The sequence below is a fragment of the Cornus florida genome, unplaced genomic scaffold, assembly GCF_030987335.1.
Source record: "Cornus florida cultivar Cherokee Brave unplaced genomic scaffold, ASM3098733v1 CherokeeBrave_3.0.0_Hap2_Chr06, whole genome shotgun sequence".
Lineage (NCBI taxonomy): Eukaryota > Viridiplantae > Streptophyta > Magnoliopsida > Cornales > Cornaceae > Cornus > Cornus florida.
This window is the reverse complement of record NW_026775576.1, coordinates 99,204,314-99,223,266: the sequence shown is the minus strand read 5'-3', so window position 1 is coordinate 99,223,266 and position 18,953 is coordinate 99,204,314. Positions and strand designations below refer to the sequence as shown.

Genomic DNA, 18,953 nt, shown 5'->3' with positions numbered 1-18,953 from the left:
TTATTTCCCGACATTGTATGATCCCCATTTCCCATTGGCCTATGCTTCGTTTGGATTCACGATGACACAAGATGTGTGTCTTAAGTGTCACCTGCTGAGCTTTATGCTCACCCTACTATTTATATTATTTTTTTTCAGGTATTGGAAATGAACTGGTGGACGACAATCCACATCAAGCTTGAAAGTTGTTAGAAGGTTGTTTGCTATTTTGTATTTTGACCGTTTTATGTATATTCGTAGTTATGGAAATGTAACTATGTTAATATTCATGACTTTGTAACTTAAGAACGAACTTATCTTTTGTTTGATGTAAATGAAACTAGTGGAATTATGGTATATGTTTCCATGCAATTGTATCATGTAACGTTGTAAGACAGGGATTTTAAATATTAATCATGTATTTTGGGACTGTAATTATGATAATTTAGATTAATTGGTGTGTGGATGTTCCACCATGAGAGGAACTATGTTGAGGTATAATGAACGGATGAATGGGATGCTGGATGATTTTATGTGTTTTATGTATTGGGACAGGTTGTTGAAGGCCCATTTTTAGGGGAAGTTATGCCGAATTTTTTAAAATTTTGGCATCAGCTAGGGTCGTTACACAAAGTGAATTGACAAAAATAATCCAATGGGTGTCATTATTAAAATAACTTTGAATTGCATCGGAGTAGAATTAACCAAAACCTTAGTGAGTGTAAGTGCAATTAACCCTAAAAAAAAAACTATAGACAGTTTGAAATGGTTAAATATTAAATAGTAATTTTTTTGTTTTCTAAGTTATTTTCATAGTTAGTGAGAATTGTTGTCATCAGATTACAAGTCAAGTAAGTCTTAAAATTTTACTAATTTGGCAAGGGTGGGTGAAAAAGTTGTAGCGAAAATCGCAAGGAATTGGAGGCCAAAGAAAAGGCCATTCAAGGTATCGTAAGGAATAATGTACATATTCAATTTTATTAAATTTCTTTCTACATCCTTCTAAAAATACAGTCTAGCGAAAGAAGTTGACGCTAGAGGATAACATTTATTTCTTATTTGCCACTCAGAATGCTTGATAAAAAACTTTCTCAACAGATTCAACAAACCAACATTCTTATCATTCATTACATAATACCTCAAGTTGTGCAGGTGTAATGATGAAAGAATCAAAAATGAAGAAAATCCCTGCCTATCTAAGTCGTCTTCTATTCTGTTTCTTAAAACTAAGAAATGGGTTTCTGATTGCATTCATTCTGTTGACAACCACATTCATTGTCATCCTATCCCTTGGTAATGAATTAGAACATGAAACTCCAGTTCTCATCACTGAAACCAAGCATTCCTCCATTACCCTCCTAGCGCTGTCCTGGGGTTCGTTGTTGTTCATTGCTACTTCTTCTTCTTCTATTTCATCTTCTTTATTATCGGCTAAGTTGTTTTCTTCCTCGAAGAATAGTGAAGGGTTTACTGTGTCCAGTACACATTCAGGTAAAGCCATTGCAACAAACTTGTGAAGGTTTAGGCCATCTTTGAACATGTCATCCGTTGGTCTTTTGCCTGTAAACATCTCCAGCAAGAGTATTCCATAACTGTACACATCTCCAAGGGTGACACTGGATCACCCATACCATACTCTAAGATTCAATAATCAACTGTCAGAAAGATATTTAACCATATACATTACCAAAATATAATTGGAAAGACAGGCATTATTGATCAAAAGATTCACTTACTTATATGATATGGTTATTTGTTTAAGCCTCCAGTAACATTTGAACTCAACAGGGCTAATTTGTAAAAGCGTCTTTGTTTAAACTTGAAAATAGTTGTGATGATCAAATATGGAAATAATCAATTTGGATAGAGAGCATACCTGGAGGAAAATAACCGATAGAACCCTTTAACCCAGCTGACATGGTTTGATTTTTGGTGGGATTATTTGATGATTGAAAGAGGAACCTTGCTAATCTAAAGTCACCGACATGGGCTGTCATGTTATCATCCAGGAGAACATTGCTTGGCTTTAGATCACAGTGAACAATTGGTGTTTCACAATGATGATGGAGATAATCCAATGCAGAAGCAACATCAATGCCTATGTTCAGTCTCAGGATAATGTTCATACTCGTGGTTCTATGTTGCCAGTCATCAATTGGATGCAACCAGTGGTCAAGGCTTCCATTGGACATGAACTCAAATACAAGACCTTTGAAGTCATTACCTTGCTGATCAACACTAGAACATGTAGTTATGACCTTGAGGAGATTCCTATGCCGTATACTTCTCAAAGCCCTGCATTCATCCATGAAGCTCTCGGTGTTGGGAAACGTGCGGGATTTGCAATCACGGATCTTAATTCATCACACAGAGACAAGTTTTATGCAAAGATAAATAAAAGATGATGCATAATTCAATAAACAGATTGAATACTTACATCAAAGGTCTGAGTAAACCTTTTGAACTTTCCTCTAAAGTGAATGTTCTCACTTATTGTAGATCCCTTTAGCAAGATCCTTTCTCCTTCCGTTAGATTATTATCTTCCCTTTAGGAATCACCAATATGCCTTGATGAATGACCTTGGAATCTAGGCTGGTGGTAGCCTCCTTTAGAAGAGAAAACAAAACCCTAAAATCTAGAGAGAGAAAGTGTATTCCTTTTTCTTGTTCTCCAAGTCCCCCCTAAAATATACATGAACTCATGTATATATAGGCAAAATAAAAATAAGAATAAGGAAAAAATAAATCATTCTCCATCTCTAATTCAACTTTCTCAATCCTAACATGACTCCAATATCAACTTGGGCTATTGGTGAGAATCCTTTTGGACTTACTATTTTCTTGGCTCCTATAAATTAATAATTGGTCCGGTCCATTAAACCATGGACCCAATTCAATTAATTCATAAATTAATTTCTACTCCACTAAAAGAAATTAATTGCACTCCAATTAAATAGTAAATAACCTCTAAGTCAATGTTGCACTTTGACCCCTCTATGCTTAATTATTTATCGGATAATTAAAGCCATCAATCCAACAACATAATTAATATAATTATTTTGTTACATTTGATTATTTCCGGCTCGATCACAATAAAATATTTATTTGACAAAAAATAATAATAATTTATTAAATAAATATATATATAAAACATTTGTCTAAAACATACGAAGGCCTTCGAATTTAATTTGTGATCAATTATAATCAAAACAAAATAAATACAAATAGCACTGATGCAAATATTGATAATATAGACCTCTAATTATTAATTACATAACTACCCAAAGTGTCGATCTAAGGATCCCGAGGTATCCGCCGAACAAATCAAAGTAATTATTAATTAATAAAATAGTCTATACTTGTAATACCCCGATAATTTAAAGGATTTATTAATTGGGATTAATGAATTTTATTTTATTTTTAAATGATTTATTTTATTTAATTGAATGTTTAGATTAATTGTCTCATTTTAGTTAGATTTTATTTTGTGATTATACATTTATTGAATTGATATGATGATTGATGTGTGTGTATTTAATTATTGATTGAATTGTGGCGTATTGAGATGATGTGACTTAGTTGTAAATTCTTATTTGTTTATGTGTTTTATGTAATTAGTATTTTAGTTTAAGTATTTATTTAATTATTTTATTTATTTAGATTAATTGGTTTGGGCTTAAGGAATGTTGGACCAAATGATATGGTCTTGGGCTTGGATGAAGCCTTGATGGGTTAATTAATAAAGGCCAATGGGTATTTGATTATTTAAATAATCATTTTTATTGATTTAATTATATATAAATATAATTAATTGATAAGGGTTATAGAAGGATATAGGTTTATGGATATATATATATAGGATTTAGGATTTAATTAACCGATGGTTAATTATGGGAGATATATATATGCATAAGTAATATAATATATGTTTATATATATATATTATATTATTTAAATAATATTAGTTTATTATTTTATTTTGTAAGCCTACTAGGAATAGGATTTAGGGTTTAATGTGTATAAATATACACATAAGGTTTAGGGTTAAGAAGTTTTCACGTTAGAAAAATAAAAGAGATAAAGAGGGAAGAAGAAGAGAGAACGCACAAGGAGTAGGCTGGATCTGAGAAAGCGGATACCGAAATTGGAAGAGACAATCAAAGGTTAAAGCTTCGATTTCGTTTCGAAATCTTCAGGCAAGTTGTCTCTAACTCTCCTCTTAGGACCCATAAATTTATCACCTTGGGTGCCAAAATTTAGTTTAAAATCATTAATTAAATCATGTTAGATCGAAAAAAAATATATATAAAAATTATTATATTTAATTTGTGTATTCATTGGATTTTAATTATGTATATAGGTGTGGTATATATGTTTTTAAAATCAATGTATAGGTAAATTTGTGACCCAAAAGGGTTAATTATTTTTCTGAAATTTTTCTAGAATTTTCGGAATTTTTCTATATTTTTCTGGATTTGTTTTATATTTTTATGATATTTTTAGAATTATTTATGTGTATAAAAAAAATAATATATATGCATACTGGGTACACGAATTAGAGGTCTCTGTGCATAAAAACGATTCTGATTCGGTGTGGTCAGGTACATTACACTACGGTGCGCCTCAAATCAAGACCATGGGATGGTCCTGATGACCAGCGAAGGTTCTGGTGTGATACGGTGCATAGGAATTTGGTACACAAGCTGATCTTGGCCATTAGATTATTTAAAGTTAACTAGATTGATTCAGTGTAATGCGGGTGCATGGAGGTTCAATGTACCATAAATTTGAACCTTAGATGTGGCTGATTGAAAGGAGAGTTGATGTGATGTGGTGCTAGTGCATGGAGGTGTATAGAGATGCGGTGAACTGATCCTATGTGACACGCGCATAAGGACCAGTTTACATCCAGCAAATGAGAGAGCGCCACGTCAGCCAGAGGAAGAATCAGGTGCATGGGCGGCGCGTGAGAGCGCGTGGGGGCGCGTGAAGCCACGTGGCTTCTTGTGGAGGCGCGTTCCAGAGTTTTAGGCGCGTGGGGGCGCGTGAGAAGGTGTTCGGAGTCCCGGAAAGGTCCTGTGGGGTCCAGTGAATTTTTAGAATTGATTTTAAGCCTGTGAGGGTTGAAAATAACCACTTGAGGAGGTGTTCTTGGTATTCTAAGAACCATAGAGTGTTACTACGAGGATTAGTAGTAATTGTTTGGAGTAAATATAATAATATATTATATTGTTATGGAGGGTGGTGTATATATGTGTATATATATTTATATATATGTATATATGTGTACACATGGAGTTTTGATTTAATTATGATTAGTATGGAAGAGAGTATTTATATATATATATATAAATGGAAGGTATTATACATATATATTATATAATATATGTGTATAGGTAAATATTATTTAAGATAATTAATATTAGTTATTCTTATATATTTGGATAGACTGATTATTAAATGGTAATATGCTTATAATGTGCATGAGATGTTTATGTATGAATTAGACATGGTTTAATTGTCAAAGGTATAAATAAATATACTTAGAGGGGCATGGTTGATTTGCCAAAGTTATACATGAATATACTTAAAGGAGGCATGGTTGAGTTGCCAGTATATAAATAAATATATTTATAAGGGCATGGTTGATTTGCCAAAGTGTATTATTGTTATGTGTTAGATGATTAAAGTATATCATCTATAAGTATTGCATGTATAGGTTGGATTAGGATTAATTAGATATTCTTAAATTAGAATAGTCTAATACTTTCAGGATAGTGTATTACTTTATACATATTAACAAAATAATACTAGTGGTGACATGGATGATTTGTCAAAGCCTAACGGTGTGATGTAAATACTTATAATCATTATTGGTTTTGGAAAATAAATATAAATGATGGATTTGGTCTAGGTATGATTGATAATTAATCGTTGGTGATTGGTTTCAACAAATTTAGTGAACCTATTAATGGATAGGATTATTGTATTTATATATAATTATTTATATAAATTTGTATCATCTTATATTAAAGGTTAAAATTTTAATTATGATGATTTTGGTTAGAGATGCTTTATTTATTGGTTTTCAGAGGCTTGGTAGAGGGAACTTGCTCGTGGGTCTAACCCACGATTTATTTTTCAGGTTATTAGAAGTTCCAGTCTCGAGGTTGAGGATCCGCAGCTGGGAGACTGTCATTCATCTACTCATCTTGTTTACCTTTAATTAGTATAGTTAATTATTGTTAAATGTTTTGTATAAACTGGTGGTTTATAAGATTTTGGTTTAGGGGTCCTTAACTTATGGGATTCCCGAGTTGTATAATATTTTCAGAATTTGAAACTCATGGAAATATTTTTGTAAAAGAGATTTAATTTTATTAATAGAATTCCATTCAGCGATTTAATCATTTTTTATATTCTGTGTTCGTTTAAGTACTATATTGTTTTGATATTCCCATGTTTTCGGGTGTGGGCCTGGCCAGCCTACACGTGGAAATGTGGGGGTATTACAGTTGGTATCAGAGCACTCCAGGTTCAAGTGTCCCTAGGGTGTCTTTCGTTGTGTGACTTCCGCGTTGTGTACTCTTTTACGTAGAGCTTAAGTTTAGGATTCATTGTATTCTATATTCGGTCCGTTAGTGAATCCTAAAGATAAATCGTTTAGTCTTGTCAATAAATGGTAGGACATCGATTTGGAAGGTATTTGAGGAGGCAAGAGCGTAGGTGCCCGGATTGTATGCTAAATTAGTACGTAGGGAGACAATCGTTTATCGTAAAAACTGAGCAATGACATAGACTACGAATGTCGATAGTTTACGTTCACATAGTAAACATAAATGTGAGATGGAGTAGATAATTGAATATTGTGGGAAGTTATTACTTTTACAATCAGGATTGTTCAGGGAGGATGTATGTCATTGCACAATTGGTTTTTAAGTTCTGTTTTGAGGATTGGAGTGTTCCAATGTTATTTAAATCAAATTAGGTAATTTAAATGGTTGAAATAGACTGGTTAAAATCTCAGAATGCATAATATACATTAATATGCTAAGGACTTGAACAATATGGAATTTTAATTAACTTACATGTTGTGAATGAATGATTTAGTTGCTTAATATTATTCTAGCAATTTCATTGTATATTTATGTGATTTTAATCATGTATTATCAGATAATATAATTATATATTTATCGGATTGTTATTATAATTACTTCTGGATTATTTGAAGTATAAATATATATATTGCATGAATTATGGGTTTTATGTATTATGCACCATTAAAATAATATGAAGGTATTTTAGGGATGGATTAACGGAAAAGTTAAGTCCTACCTATTTATTTATGGATTGTATGGTTTAATGCACCGGTATGGGACGGTGGCATTCTAGGGACGGATTAACCAAAGAAGTTAAGTCCTACCTATATATTTATAAGGGAACGGATTAACCATAGAGTTAAGTCCTACTTATTCGTGTCAGGTCAACGGAATAGTTGGATGGCACTAAGGACGGATTAACCAAAGAAGTTAAGTCTTACCTATATATTTATAAGGGAACGGATTAACCATAGAGTTAAGTCATACTTATTCGTGTCAGGTCAACGGAATAGTTGGATGGCATGCCATTGAAATAATATGGTTGGATAGTTTACTTTTATACTTGGATATAATAGATTTTATATATGTATAGATATGTGCCACGATATGAGTTTGAGACTCAGGATCAGTGGATAGGATGGAGGCATATATTGCCGATTGAGACAGGTAGCTGGATTTATGGATGTGTGGGCCCTGGTAGGAGGAGGACTCGTGACCACCTTTGGGTGCGTTTTGAATGAGATACCCACTATCCGGATGAGACTGTTTTGGTCCAGTGAGAGTCTCTAGTGTGTACTTATATTTATCAATTATATAAATATATATGGAATCAACTAATTAGAGATATACAAATATTAAGGTATGTAGAATACAAGGTAAGGCGTATCATAATATAGAATGTTCAGATCGAAGACAAGAATGATAGTGGCAATAGCCATCATTACTTCTAAAGTATCCGGTATGTTCGTTATTAGGTGTGATCAATAGAGATCATTAGTGTTGTGCAGTCACTTTCCATATTAATGTGGCGGAGGGGAGATATTTCTGCAAATAATATTGTGGGAATATCCATGTTGTGAGGGAAGTTTATTTCCATTGGGGTCGTCACTAGTTAGATGACAAGGTGGTCTATTCGTTGTAGCAAGTACATGCAACCAAAAAAAAAAAAAGGAGTCCTAGATAATATGGACACTTGGGTCTTTACTCAAATTGTATCCCATAGGGGAAGCAATGTTGATTAGAAAGGAAAGGAGATTATCACATCACTATGTAACGAGTTATGTTTTAAATTGTTAGGCAATAGCCTATAGTTAGCAAAGATATAACTATGTAATTTGCACCATCTGTGTAAAGGAGTTTTTATGTATTTTACTGCAAGAAAATACAGTAATAGGGATAATTCCTGTGCATGTCAGTTGGTGAGGTCACGTTGCATATACATGCAACAAGTATGGATTAGTTTAGCATAGTCTTGATAAATTACAGGATATGTCTGCTAAGTATGAGTGGGTATGGATGGATAAATTTCACACGAATAAAGGAAGAATGAAAATTTGGATTAAATAACTAGAGTTTCATGTCATGAGTTCGTGAATTCCGAGGACGGAATTCCTTTTATTAGGGGGGAAGAATGTAATACCCCGATAATTTAAAGGATTTATTAATTGGGATTAATGAATTTTATTTTATTTTTAAATGATTTATTTTATTTAATTGAATGTTTAGATTAATTGTCTCATTTTAGTTAGATTTTATTTTGTGATTATACATTTATTGAATTGATATGATGATTGATGTGTGTGTATTTAATTATTGATTGAATTGTGGCGTATTGAGATGATGTGACTTAGTTGTAAATTCTTATTTGTTTATGTGTTTTATGTAATTAGTATTTTAGTTTAAGTATTTATTTAATTATTTTATTTATTTAGATTAATTGGTTTGGGCTTAAGGAATGTTGGACCAAAGGATATGGTCTTGGGCTTGGATGAAGCCTTGATGGGTTAATTAATAAAGGCCAATGGGTATTTGATTATTTAAATAATCATTTTTATTGATTTAATTATATATAAATATAATTAATTGATAAGGGTTACAGAAGGATATAGGTTTATGGATATATATATATAGGATTTAGGATTTAATTAACCGATGGTTAATTATGGGAGATATATATATGCATAAGTAATATAATATATGTTTATATATATATATTATATTATTTAAATAATATTAGTTTATTATTTTATTTTGTAATCCTACTAGGAATAGGATTTAGGGTTTAATGTGTATAAATATACACATAAGGTTTATGGTTAAGAAGTTTTCACGTTAGAAAAATAAAAGAGACAAAGAGGGAAGAAGAAGAGAGAACGGACAAGGAATAGGTTGGATCTGAGAAAGCGGATACCGAAATTGGAAGAGACAATCAAAGGTTAAAGCTTCGATTTCGTTTCGAAATCTTCAGGCAAGTTGTCTCTAACTCTCCTCTTAGGACCCATAAATTTATCACCTTGGGTGCCAAAATTTAGTTTAAAATCATTAATTAAATCATGTTAGATCGAAAAAATATATATATATAAATTATTATATTTAATTTTTGTATTCATTGGATTTTAATTATGTATATAGGTGTGGTATATATGTTTTTAAAATCAATGTATAGGTAAATTTGTGACCCAAAAGGGTTAATTATTTTTCTGGAATTTTTCTAGAATTTTCGGAATTTTTCTATATTTTTCTGGATTTGTTTTATATTTTTATGATATTTTTAGAATTATTTATGTGTATAAAAAAAATAATATATATGCATACTGGGTACACGAATTAGAGGTCTCTGTGCATAAAAACGATTCTGATTCGGTGCGGTCAGGTACATTACACTACGGTGCGCCTCAAATCAAGACCATAGGATGGTCCTGATGACCAGCGAAGGTTCTGGTGTGATACGGTGCATAGGAATTTGGTACACAAGCTGATCTTGGCCATTGGATTATTTAAAGTTAACTAGATTGATTCAGTGTAATGCGGGTGCATGGAGGTTCAATGTACCATAAATTTGAACCTTAGATGTGGCTGATTGAAAGAAGAGTTGATGTGATGTGGTGCTAGTGCATGGAGGTGTATAGAGATGCGGTGAACTGATCCTATGTGACACGCGCATAAGGACCAGTTTACATCCAGCAAATGAGAGAGCGCCACGTCAGCCAGAGGAAGAATCAGGTGCATGGGCGGCGCGTGAGAGCGCGTGGGGGCGCGTGAAGCCACGTGGCTTCTTGTGGAGGCGCGTTCCAGAGTTTTAGGCGCGTGGGGGCGCGTGAGGAGGTGTTCGGAGTCCCGGAAAGGTCCTATGGGGTCCAGTGAATTTTTAGAATTGATTTTAAGCCTGTGAGGGTTGAAAATAACCACTTGAGGAGGTGTTCTTGGTATTCTAAGAACCATAGAGTGTTACTACGAGGATTAGTAGTAATTGTTTGGAGTAAATATAATAATATATTATATTGTTATGGAGGGTGGTATATATATGTGTATATATATTTATATATATGTATATATGTGTACACATGGAGTTTTGATTTAATTATGATTAGTATGGAAGAGAGTATTTATATATATATATATATATATATATATATATATATATAAATGGAAGGTATTATACATATATATTATATAATATATGTGTATAGGTAAATATTATTTAAGATAATTAATATTAGTTATTCTTATATATTTGGATAGACTGATTATTAAATGGTAATATGCTTATAATGTGCATGAGATGTTTATGTATGAATTAGACATGGTTTAATTGTCAAAGGTATAAATAAATATACTTAGAGGGGCATGGTTGATTTGCCAAAGTTATACATGAATATACTTAAAGGAGGCATGGTTGAGTTGCCAGTATATAAATAAATATATTTATAAGGGCATGGTTGATTTGCCAAAGTGTATTATTGTTATGTGTTAGATGATTAAAGTATATCATCTATAAGTATTGCATGTATAGGTTGGATTAGGATTAATTAGATATTCTTAAATTAGAATAGTCTAATACTTTCAGGATAGTGTATTACTTTATACATATTAACAAAATAATACTAGTGGTGACATGGATGATTTGTCAAAGCCTAACGGTGTGATGTAAATACTTATAATCATTATTGGTTTTGGAAAATAAATATAAATGATGGATTTGGTCTAGGTATGATTGATAATTAATCGTTGGTGATTGGTTTCAACAAATTTAGTGAACCTATTAATGGATATGATTATTGTATTTATATATAATTATTTATATAAATTTGTATCATCTTATATTAAAGGTTAAAATTTTAATTAGGATGATTTTGGTTAGAGATGCTTTATTTATTGGTTTTCAGAGGCTTGGTAGAGGGAACTTGCTCGTGGGTCTAACCCACGATTTATTTTTCAGGTTATTAGAAGTTCCAGTCTCGAGGTTGAGGATCCGCAACTGGGAGACTGTCATTCATCTACTCATCTTGTTTACCTTTAATTAGTATAGTTAATTATTGTTAAATGTTTTGTATAAACTGGTGGTTTATAAGATTTTGGTTTAGGGGTCCTTAACTTATGGGATTCCCGAGTTGTATAATATTTTCAGAATTTGAAACTCATGGAAATATTTTTGTAAAAGAGATTTAATTTTATTAATAGAATTCCATTCAGCGATTTAATCATTTTTTATATTTTGTGTTCGTTTAAGTACTATATTGTTTTGATATTCCCATGTTTTCGGGTGTGGGCCTGGCCAACCTACACGTGGAAATGTGGGGGTATTACAATACTTCTCTCATGCTTGAGAGTCAAAAGCCATGACTGTGATAGAGAGCAATTGCATACGACAGCTCTCGCAATATATTTCAATCTATCGTGGACTCGGTTTAAGTCTTAACTAATTAAATGTCCATTCATAATTACCGACTTTAAACCATTTATGATTACTAATTTATATCATAGTATTAATTGCCATTACATACATATATAAATATATTTTGTAATCAAGCGGACACCATCAATTCCATAAAGAATCGAAAAATAATACATTCCATTCACCAATGTATAATGCTTTAATAATAATATCCAGACAAGAAACCATGACTTTTACAATCCAAAATTAGAATTTGCCATGCTAGGGCACACATATCCTAACACTCGGAAGCTCCTTCCTGTTGAAGGTTTAACACTTTCAGTGCCAGAATTGTGCCATCATCACTGAGAGTTCCTTTATAAACAGAACCAAAGCTACCTGAACCGATCAAATTGTCCATGGAGAACCCATTAGTTGATCTAACAAGTTCTTGGTAAGAAACACCAATTTTCCAATCTCTAGTAGAGGATTCACTTGAAGGTCTCTTTCTTGAGATTCTTATCACATGACAAGCAGCAAAAGAAGACAACAATACTATTACAAATATAATTGCAATTGTCACAGGGATGACTGCTTTAGGAGCTAGAAATGTTCTTGAATGAGATTTATCTTTAGAGCATGCAGGCAAATGCAAGTCTGGGACACCACCACATAGCTGATCATTTCCAAGGATTGAAATTGCAGACACGTTTGTAAAAATTCCTTCCACTGACACTTCCCCCTCTAAATTATTGAAGGAAAGATTGAGTTTCTGTAGAGACGAAAGTTCTGCAAGGAATTCTGGAATCTGACCGGACAAGTTATTAGGCGAAAAATCAATCTCTTCTAAGCCTCTTAAACTTCTCAAAGATTCAGGTACTGTTCCTTGAAATGAATTCCCCTGAATAAGGAGGTGCTCCAAACTAAGGCAACTGCTGAGGGTGCTAGGAATTTTACCAGACAATGACACATCAAGCTCCATGAGATTTATCAAGTTACCCACTTCAAGTGGTAATAAACCAATCAAAGAATTATGACCCATTGCCAAAGAAATCGAAAGAGAAGATAGACCAATGACCTCTTTGGGTATGCTGCCACTAAGATTATTACTAGTATGGTTTAGTACCAGCAAATTTTTACAATTTCCAAGGCTTGGGGGTATACTGCCTTCTAGTCTATTCTCCTCCATAAAGAGCCCGGTTAATGATGTCAAATTGCCAAGGGAAGATGGAATAGGCCCTGAAAATTTGTTAACATTCAAATACAGTCCCTCTAATTTTTGAAGCTTCCCCATAGCACTAGGGATTCGACCAGTGAAGTTGTTCCCTTCTAGCCCAAGAAGGGTCAAATTGATGAGGTTCCCAATTCCCAAAGGAACACTTCCATAAATCAAGTTTTCACCGAGAGTAAGTATTTTGAGGCTGGTTGAAAGGTTGGCTATGGAGTTGGGCAGTTCTCCTCCAAAAAGATTTCTAGCCAAACCAAGTGCTTCCAGACTAGTGCAGTTAGCCAAGAAAGTAAAAAAAATCAAGTCACCAACTTCTCTATTTCCAAGTTTATTATCCTCAAAATAAATTCTATATAAACTTTGCAAGCTTCCCAAATTTGTTGGCACAGTCCCAGTGAGACTATTTTGAGCAAAGTCAATCATTTGAAGCCCAGAAGCATTTGGCAATGAAACAGGAATAACTCCTGTGAAATTGTTTACACCCCCAGCAAATACTACAAGATTAGGAAGGGTATGGCCAACATCTGATGGGAGTTGGCCATGTAACTGGTTCTGAGTAACAGAGAAGTAGTAAATAGAGGAAATATTGTAAATTGACAAAGGAATAGTACCGGAAAGTTGACTTCCATAAAGTTGAAAAAATACCAAGCGCGGCAGTCGACCAAGCTCAGGGGGTATGCGACCATACAGATTGTTCCTGGCTAGTAAGAGAGCTAATAGTGATGAAAAGTTTCCTATCCAAGCTGGGATAGTTCCTGTCAGGTTATTTGCACCGAGACCTAGATATAACGATTTTGACAGTGACCTAAGCTGGTCTGGGATTGACCCAACAATCTCATTTGAAACCACATGAAGGACTCTTAAGTCAGTACAATGAGTAAGATTTGTTGGGATCTCCCCGCGATGCTGCAGGCGTAGTAAGCGGCCTAAATCTTGAGGAAGTTCACCATGGAAGCTGTTGTTTTGTAAGTTGATGCCGGTAAGGTATGTGAGGTTGCCTATAGAAGGCGGTATGGAGCCAATTAAATTTAGTAATTCTAAGTTCAGAATCTTGACTCTTCCGGCGAGGAGCTGCAAGTAACACCTACCCAATCGCAGAAATGGAGAGAATCGTTCCATGTGCTCATTATTTGAAGTGGGTCGTGACTTATCCGATTCTTGAAATCAAGTAAGGCCGATTGATCCGTCTGATTTCCAGAAGTGGATGCCACTTTAGATTCCAGACCTGAGTGTCGGGAAACCTGCTAGTTTTAAAAACTTTTCGAGGGATTTAAATTCATAGATCTTGATTCATTACATAGAGACAAGTTTTATGCAAAAATAAAACATGATGTATCATTCAATTAAAAGATTGAATACTTACATCAAGGTTTGAGTAAACCTTAGATCTCTCCTTTAAAGTGAATGTTCTCACTTATTGTAGGTCCCTTAGCAAGATGCATTCTCCTTGAATCTCCATCTTCTTGATAATTGTTTTGCCTTTAGGAATCACTCATAAGCCTCCATGAATGACCTTGGAAAACTAGGCTTGTGGGAGCCTCCATTAGATGATAACATAAACCCTAATTTTCTAGAGAGAGAAAATAAATTCCTTTTTACTTCTCCTTAAAAATCACCCCCTAAAATATACATAAACCATGTATATTTATAGGCAACATAAAAATAAAGAAAAGGAAACAACAAATCCTTCTTCATCTCTAATTCATATGTCTCAAATCTAATATAATTCCAATATCAAGTTGGGCTATGAGTGAGAATCCATTGGGCCTATTATTTTATTGGCTACAATGAATTAATAATTGGCCCGGTCCATGGACCCAATTCAATTAATTCATAAATTAATTTCTACTCCACTAAAAGAAATTAATTGAACTCCAATGAAATAATAAATAACCTCTAAGTCAATATTGCACTTTGACCCCTCTATGCATAATTAGTTATCGGATAAATAAAGCCATCAATCCGACTACTTAATTAATATATCTATTTTGGTACCTCTGATTATTTCTGGCTCGATCACAATAAAACATTTGTTTGACAAAAATAATAATTTAAATAAATAAATATATAATAAATCATTTTGTCTAAAAACACACGAAGGCCTTCGAATTTACTTTGTAATCAACCATAATCAATACAAAATAAATACAAGTAGCAATGATGCAAATATTGAAAATATAACCCTCTAACTATTAATTACATAACTACCCAAAGTGTCGGTCTAAGGATCCCGAAGAATCCGCCGAACAAATCAAAGTAATTATTAATTAATAAAAGAGTCTATACTTTTCTCATGCTTAAGAGTCAAATGCCATGACGGTGATAGAGAGTAATTGCATACGACGGCTCTCGCAATATATCTCAACCTAACGCGGATCCAGTTCAAGTCTTAATTAATTATGAGTCCATCCATAATTACCGATTATGAACAATTTATAATTACTATGTATATATCATGCATTGATTGCCATCACATACATATATATAAATATTTCTTGTAATCAAATGGACACTATCAATTCTATAATGAATCAAAATACAATACATTGAATTCACCAATTATATAAAACATAAATATTTCATAAACGTCAGGAACATATGTCACTTTAATCCAAACAGAAATTTGCTATGTCAGGGCATATAAATCCCAACACTGAGATCATGCACAAAAGAAGAATCCCATATTTGAAATTTAACACAAACCACCCAAAAGACAAACAAGAATTCTCCATCCTTTCCGTGATATAGCGCTGATGTGAGAACTAAATCGAATGTGAAAATTAATAAAAGTTTGTTGTGAGAAGAAAATATGTATAAGGAAATGCAAAGCTGTTGTGATGTTTATTTTCAATTCTATAACCTAAGGTTGATTAAGATGACAATATAATCTTTTAGAAACAATAAAAGAGATTGACCCACCAAGCTAGAGCTGGGACAAGTTGGGCTTTGAATTGGATAGTTGGAGAGTTTGGTGAAATATTATAATCAAAGTATGGGGCAAATGATCTTTCGCCAGAAAGAATCATCGCATAGGGTGGTCCTTGCAATAATTTGCTCTACAATAACCTCTTTACTCGGGCTTGGTTTTCTTCAGAATTGAGCAAGCTCAAGACGCATTCTTAGTGAATGGAATCTCCCTCCTTCTTGCTGCCGTCCTCCACCACGTCCACCGGACTGAGCTCAACCACCGTCGACGCCATTTTACAGGCTAGGGGTTAATTGCGGTTTTTGTTTTGTTGTTATAACGTCTCTTGTATTGGGCTGTCCTATTTATGGGCTTGACCCTTGTTTCTTGCCTGTTCTCTTTCGGGCTTCTTGGTTCATTTTTTTGACCGTATTGCCAAAGGCCCACTATATACATATTTACTAATTTATATCAGTCGCTTAAAATTTCGAAAAAAAAGTATGGGGCAAAGGATCAAGTTGATTGTGTCCCCCGGGATCCACCACAGATTGGGCTTGATAGGTGTGTGATGGGTTAGTTAATATGCAATATTAAATTTGTCCAAGTTACATATCAAACTCGTAACTTGTTGCCTCGGACTCTTCAATTGGACATATAAACACAATCAATGTCAATCATGAACTGCCTTGATGTGGTAAAGGAAGCTGACCCCATGTTGCAGGTCGAAACATGATCATAAGTAGGAACTTGGTGCCCTTTAGATCTTCTAATGAAATGCTGACGGTGATTACGAGTCATTATAATAGGTTGAACAAAGAACTACCTAGTCTGGATTAGCGTTAACCATATGGATCCAAAATATGAAGAATATATGCATAATATTGGGTTTGGTTGTATATTATCATTTCAACCAGCATTTATTGGGTTTGGTTGGCTTCTTGTTGTGGATAAGCCAACTTCAGCATTTATTGGGTGGGTCTCACGGCTCTCGCCGTAGCAATGCTGTTGCCCATGAAGAGAGTAAATTGGCTTTTCAGTGTAGAGCCAGTGTTTGATTTGGATTTCTTGCCTAAGTTGATTGTTGTGGTCGTATATTATCATTTCAACCAGCATTTATTGGGTTTGGTTGGCTTCTTGTTGTGGATAAGCCAACTTCAGCATTTATTAGGTGGGTCTCTCGGCTCTCGCCGTAGCAATGGTGTTGCCCATGAAGTGAGTAAATTGGCTCTTCATGTAGATCCAGTGTTTATTTGGATTTCTTGCCTAAGTTGATTGTTGTTGTTCTTTTATTACTCTCAAAGAAAATTAGAAAATAGAAAAGTTTTGCATTCTATTCTAAAATTAATATGTAATACTTTCCTTTTTATTTTTTATATGTTCTTTTATGATTTAAGACTTTTGGTTAAGTAATGAATGTTATCTTATAAATTTTAATAATAATTAATTAAATTAAAGTTCAATTTCAAAGATTTGTAAATTTTATGAAAATCATTTTTAATATATATATTTTTTAAATTTCTATTAAAACAATAAATGTAACGACCTGAACCCGTGGGTCCGAACTATTAATCGGGTCCTTACCCGAACCCGAGGTCAACTAAGTCATACCATCCATTTCCTGTGTCCATAACTGTCGTCCAAAATGCTCTAAGACACAACCTTACAAAGAGAGAGTCAAATGTGCAAGTTAGTGAGGAAGGGTCGGCCAGTTGATAGACCACGGTCGGTCGATCTGACAGGCAAAATCGTGCGGCTGACTTACCTGGTAGGTCGGTCTGACCTGCATGGTCGTTCGTTCCGAAGGAACCGAAGGAAAGGTTTGGCCTTTTTGAAGACAAGGTTCGGCCTTTCTGAAGACAAGGTTCGGTTGGCTGATGGTGAGGTTCAGCCGGTCGAAACAAGGCTTCTCACCATGGAAGTCTCTGGAATGTCCTCGGATGGTTCTGTCGGTCAGCTGGTTTTCCTTGTCAGCCGGCCGACAAGCCCTGGATAGCTGCTATATGTAGCCTAATAGTCCAGAACTCTAGACTCTTAGTGAGCTGAATCTGTTAAGACAAGGTTCGGCCTGCTGAACCTAGAGTTTCGATCGGCTGATGGTGAGGTTTAGCCGGCTGAAACAAGGCCTCTCACCATGGAACTCTCTGGAATGTCCTCGGATGGTTCTGTCGATCAGCTGGTTTTCCTTGTCAGCCGACCAACAAGCCCTGGATAGCTGCTATATGCAGCCTGATAGTCCAGAACTCTAGACTCTTAGTGAGCCGAATCTGTTAAACAACTTGAGGTGCAGCCAAAACTCAAATTCACATTAATAAACATAACAATTATAATTGAAAGGCATCTGCAATTAATAGCTCCATTACCCATTTATCATGAAATAATTACATTATCTCATTTTATACAATTTTCAAAGAATTAAATACAAGAATGAGGCCTCCATGGCCAAAATTTACATAGCTTTAATTTAAATAAAATGAAATGAATTCTTAGCTACATCAATGTCCATGGATGCACATCATTTACCAGCTTGTCTCCGAATTCCTGAAAAAATGTTAATTATAATAAGGTGAGCTCAACAGCTCAGTAGAAAAAGCCTAAAGCACACTCCTAAAAATCCCGTGAGCCATAACCAAAGAAGAGGAGATCACGAAAAGAGATCATGGAATTATAAGCCATAAAATCATACATGAATTTCACAATTTAGCAAACCATTTCCTCACCAATTATGTAGATTAAAAATAAATCATGCTTCACAACTCAATACTTGACAGAACTAGACATGCTCACACCAACAAGATTTACATGTAAAGAACACATAGTAAACTCACTAAAACCATAGGAATTCGTAGTTTAGACTTCCCCTACCTCAAG

The 18,953-nt window shown here is 34.0% G+C and overlaps 1 pseudogene; it reads right to left on the bottom strand.

Annotated features, from left to right (window-relative positions):
- Positions 1-982: 982 nt before the first annotated feature.
- On the bottom strand, positions 983-17,871 carry LOC132314706 (putative receptor-like protein kinase At3g47110; annotated as a pseudogene).
- Positions 17,872-18,953: the final 1,082 nt, after the last annotated feature.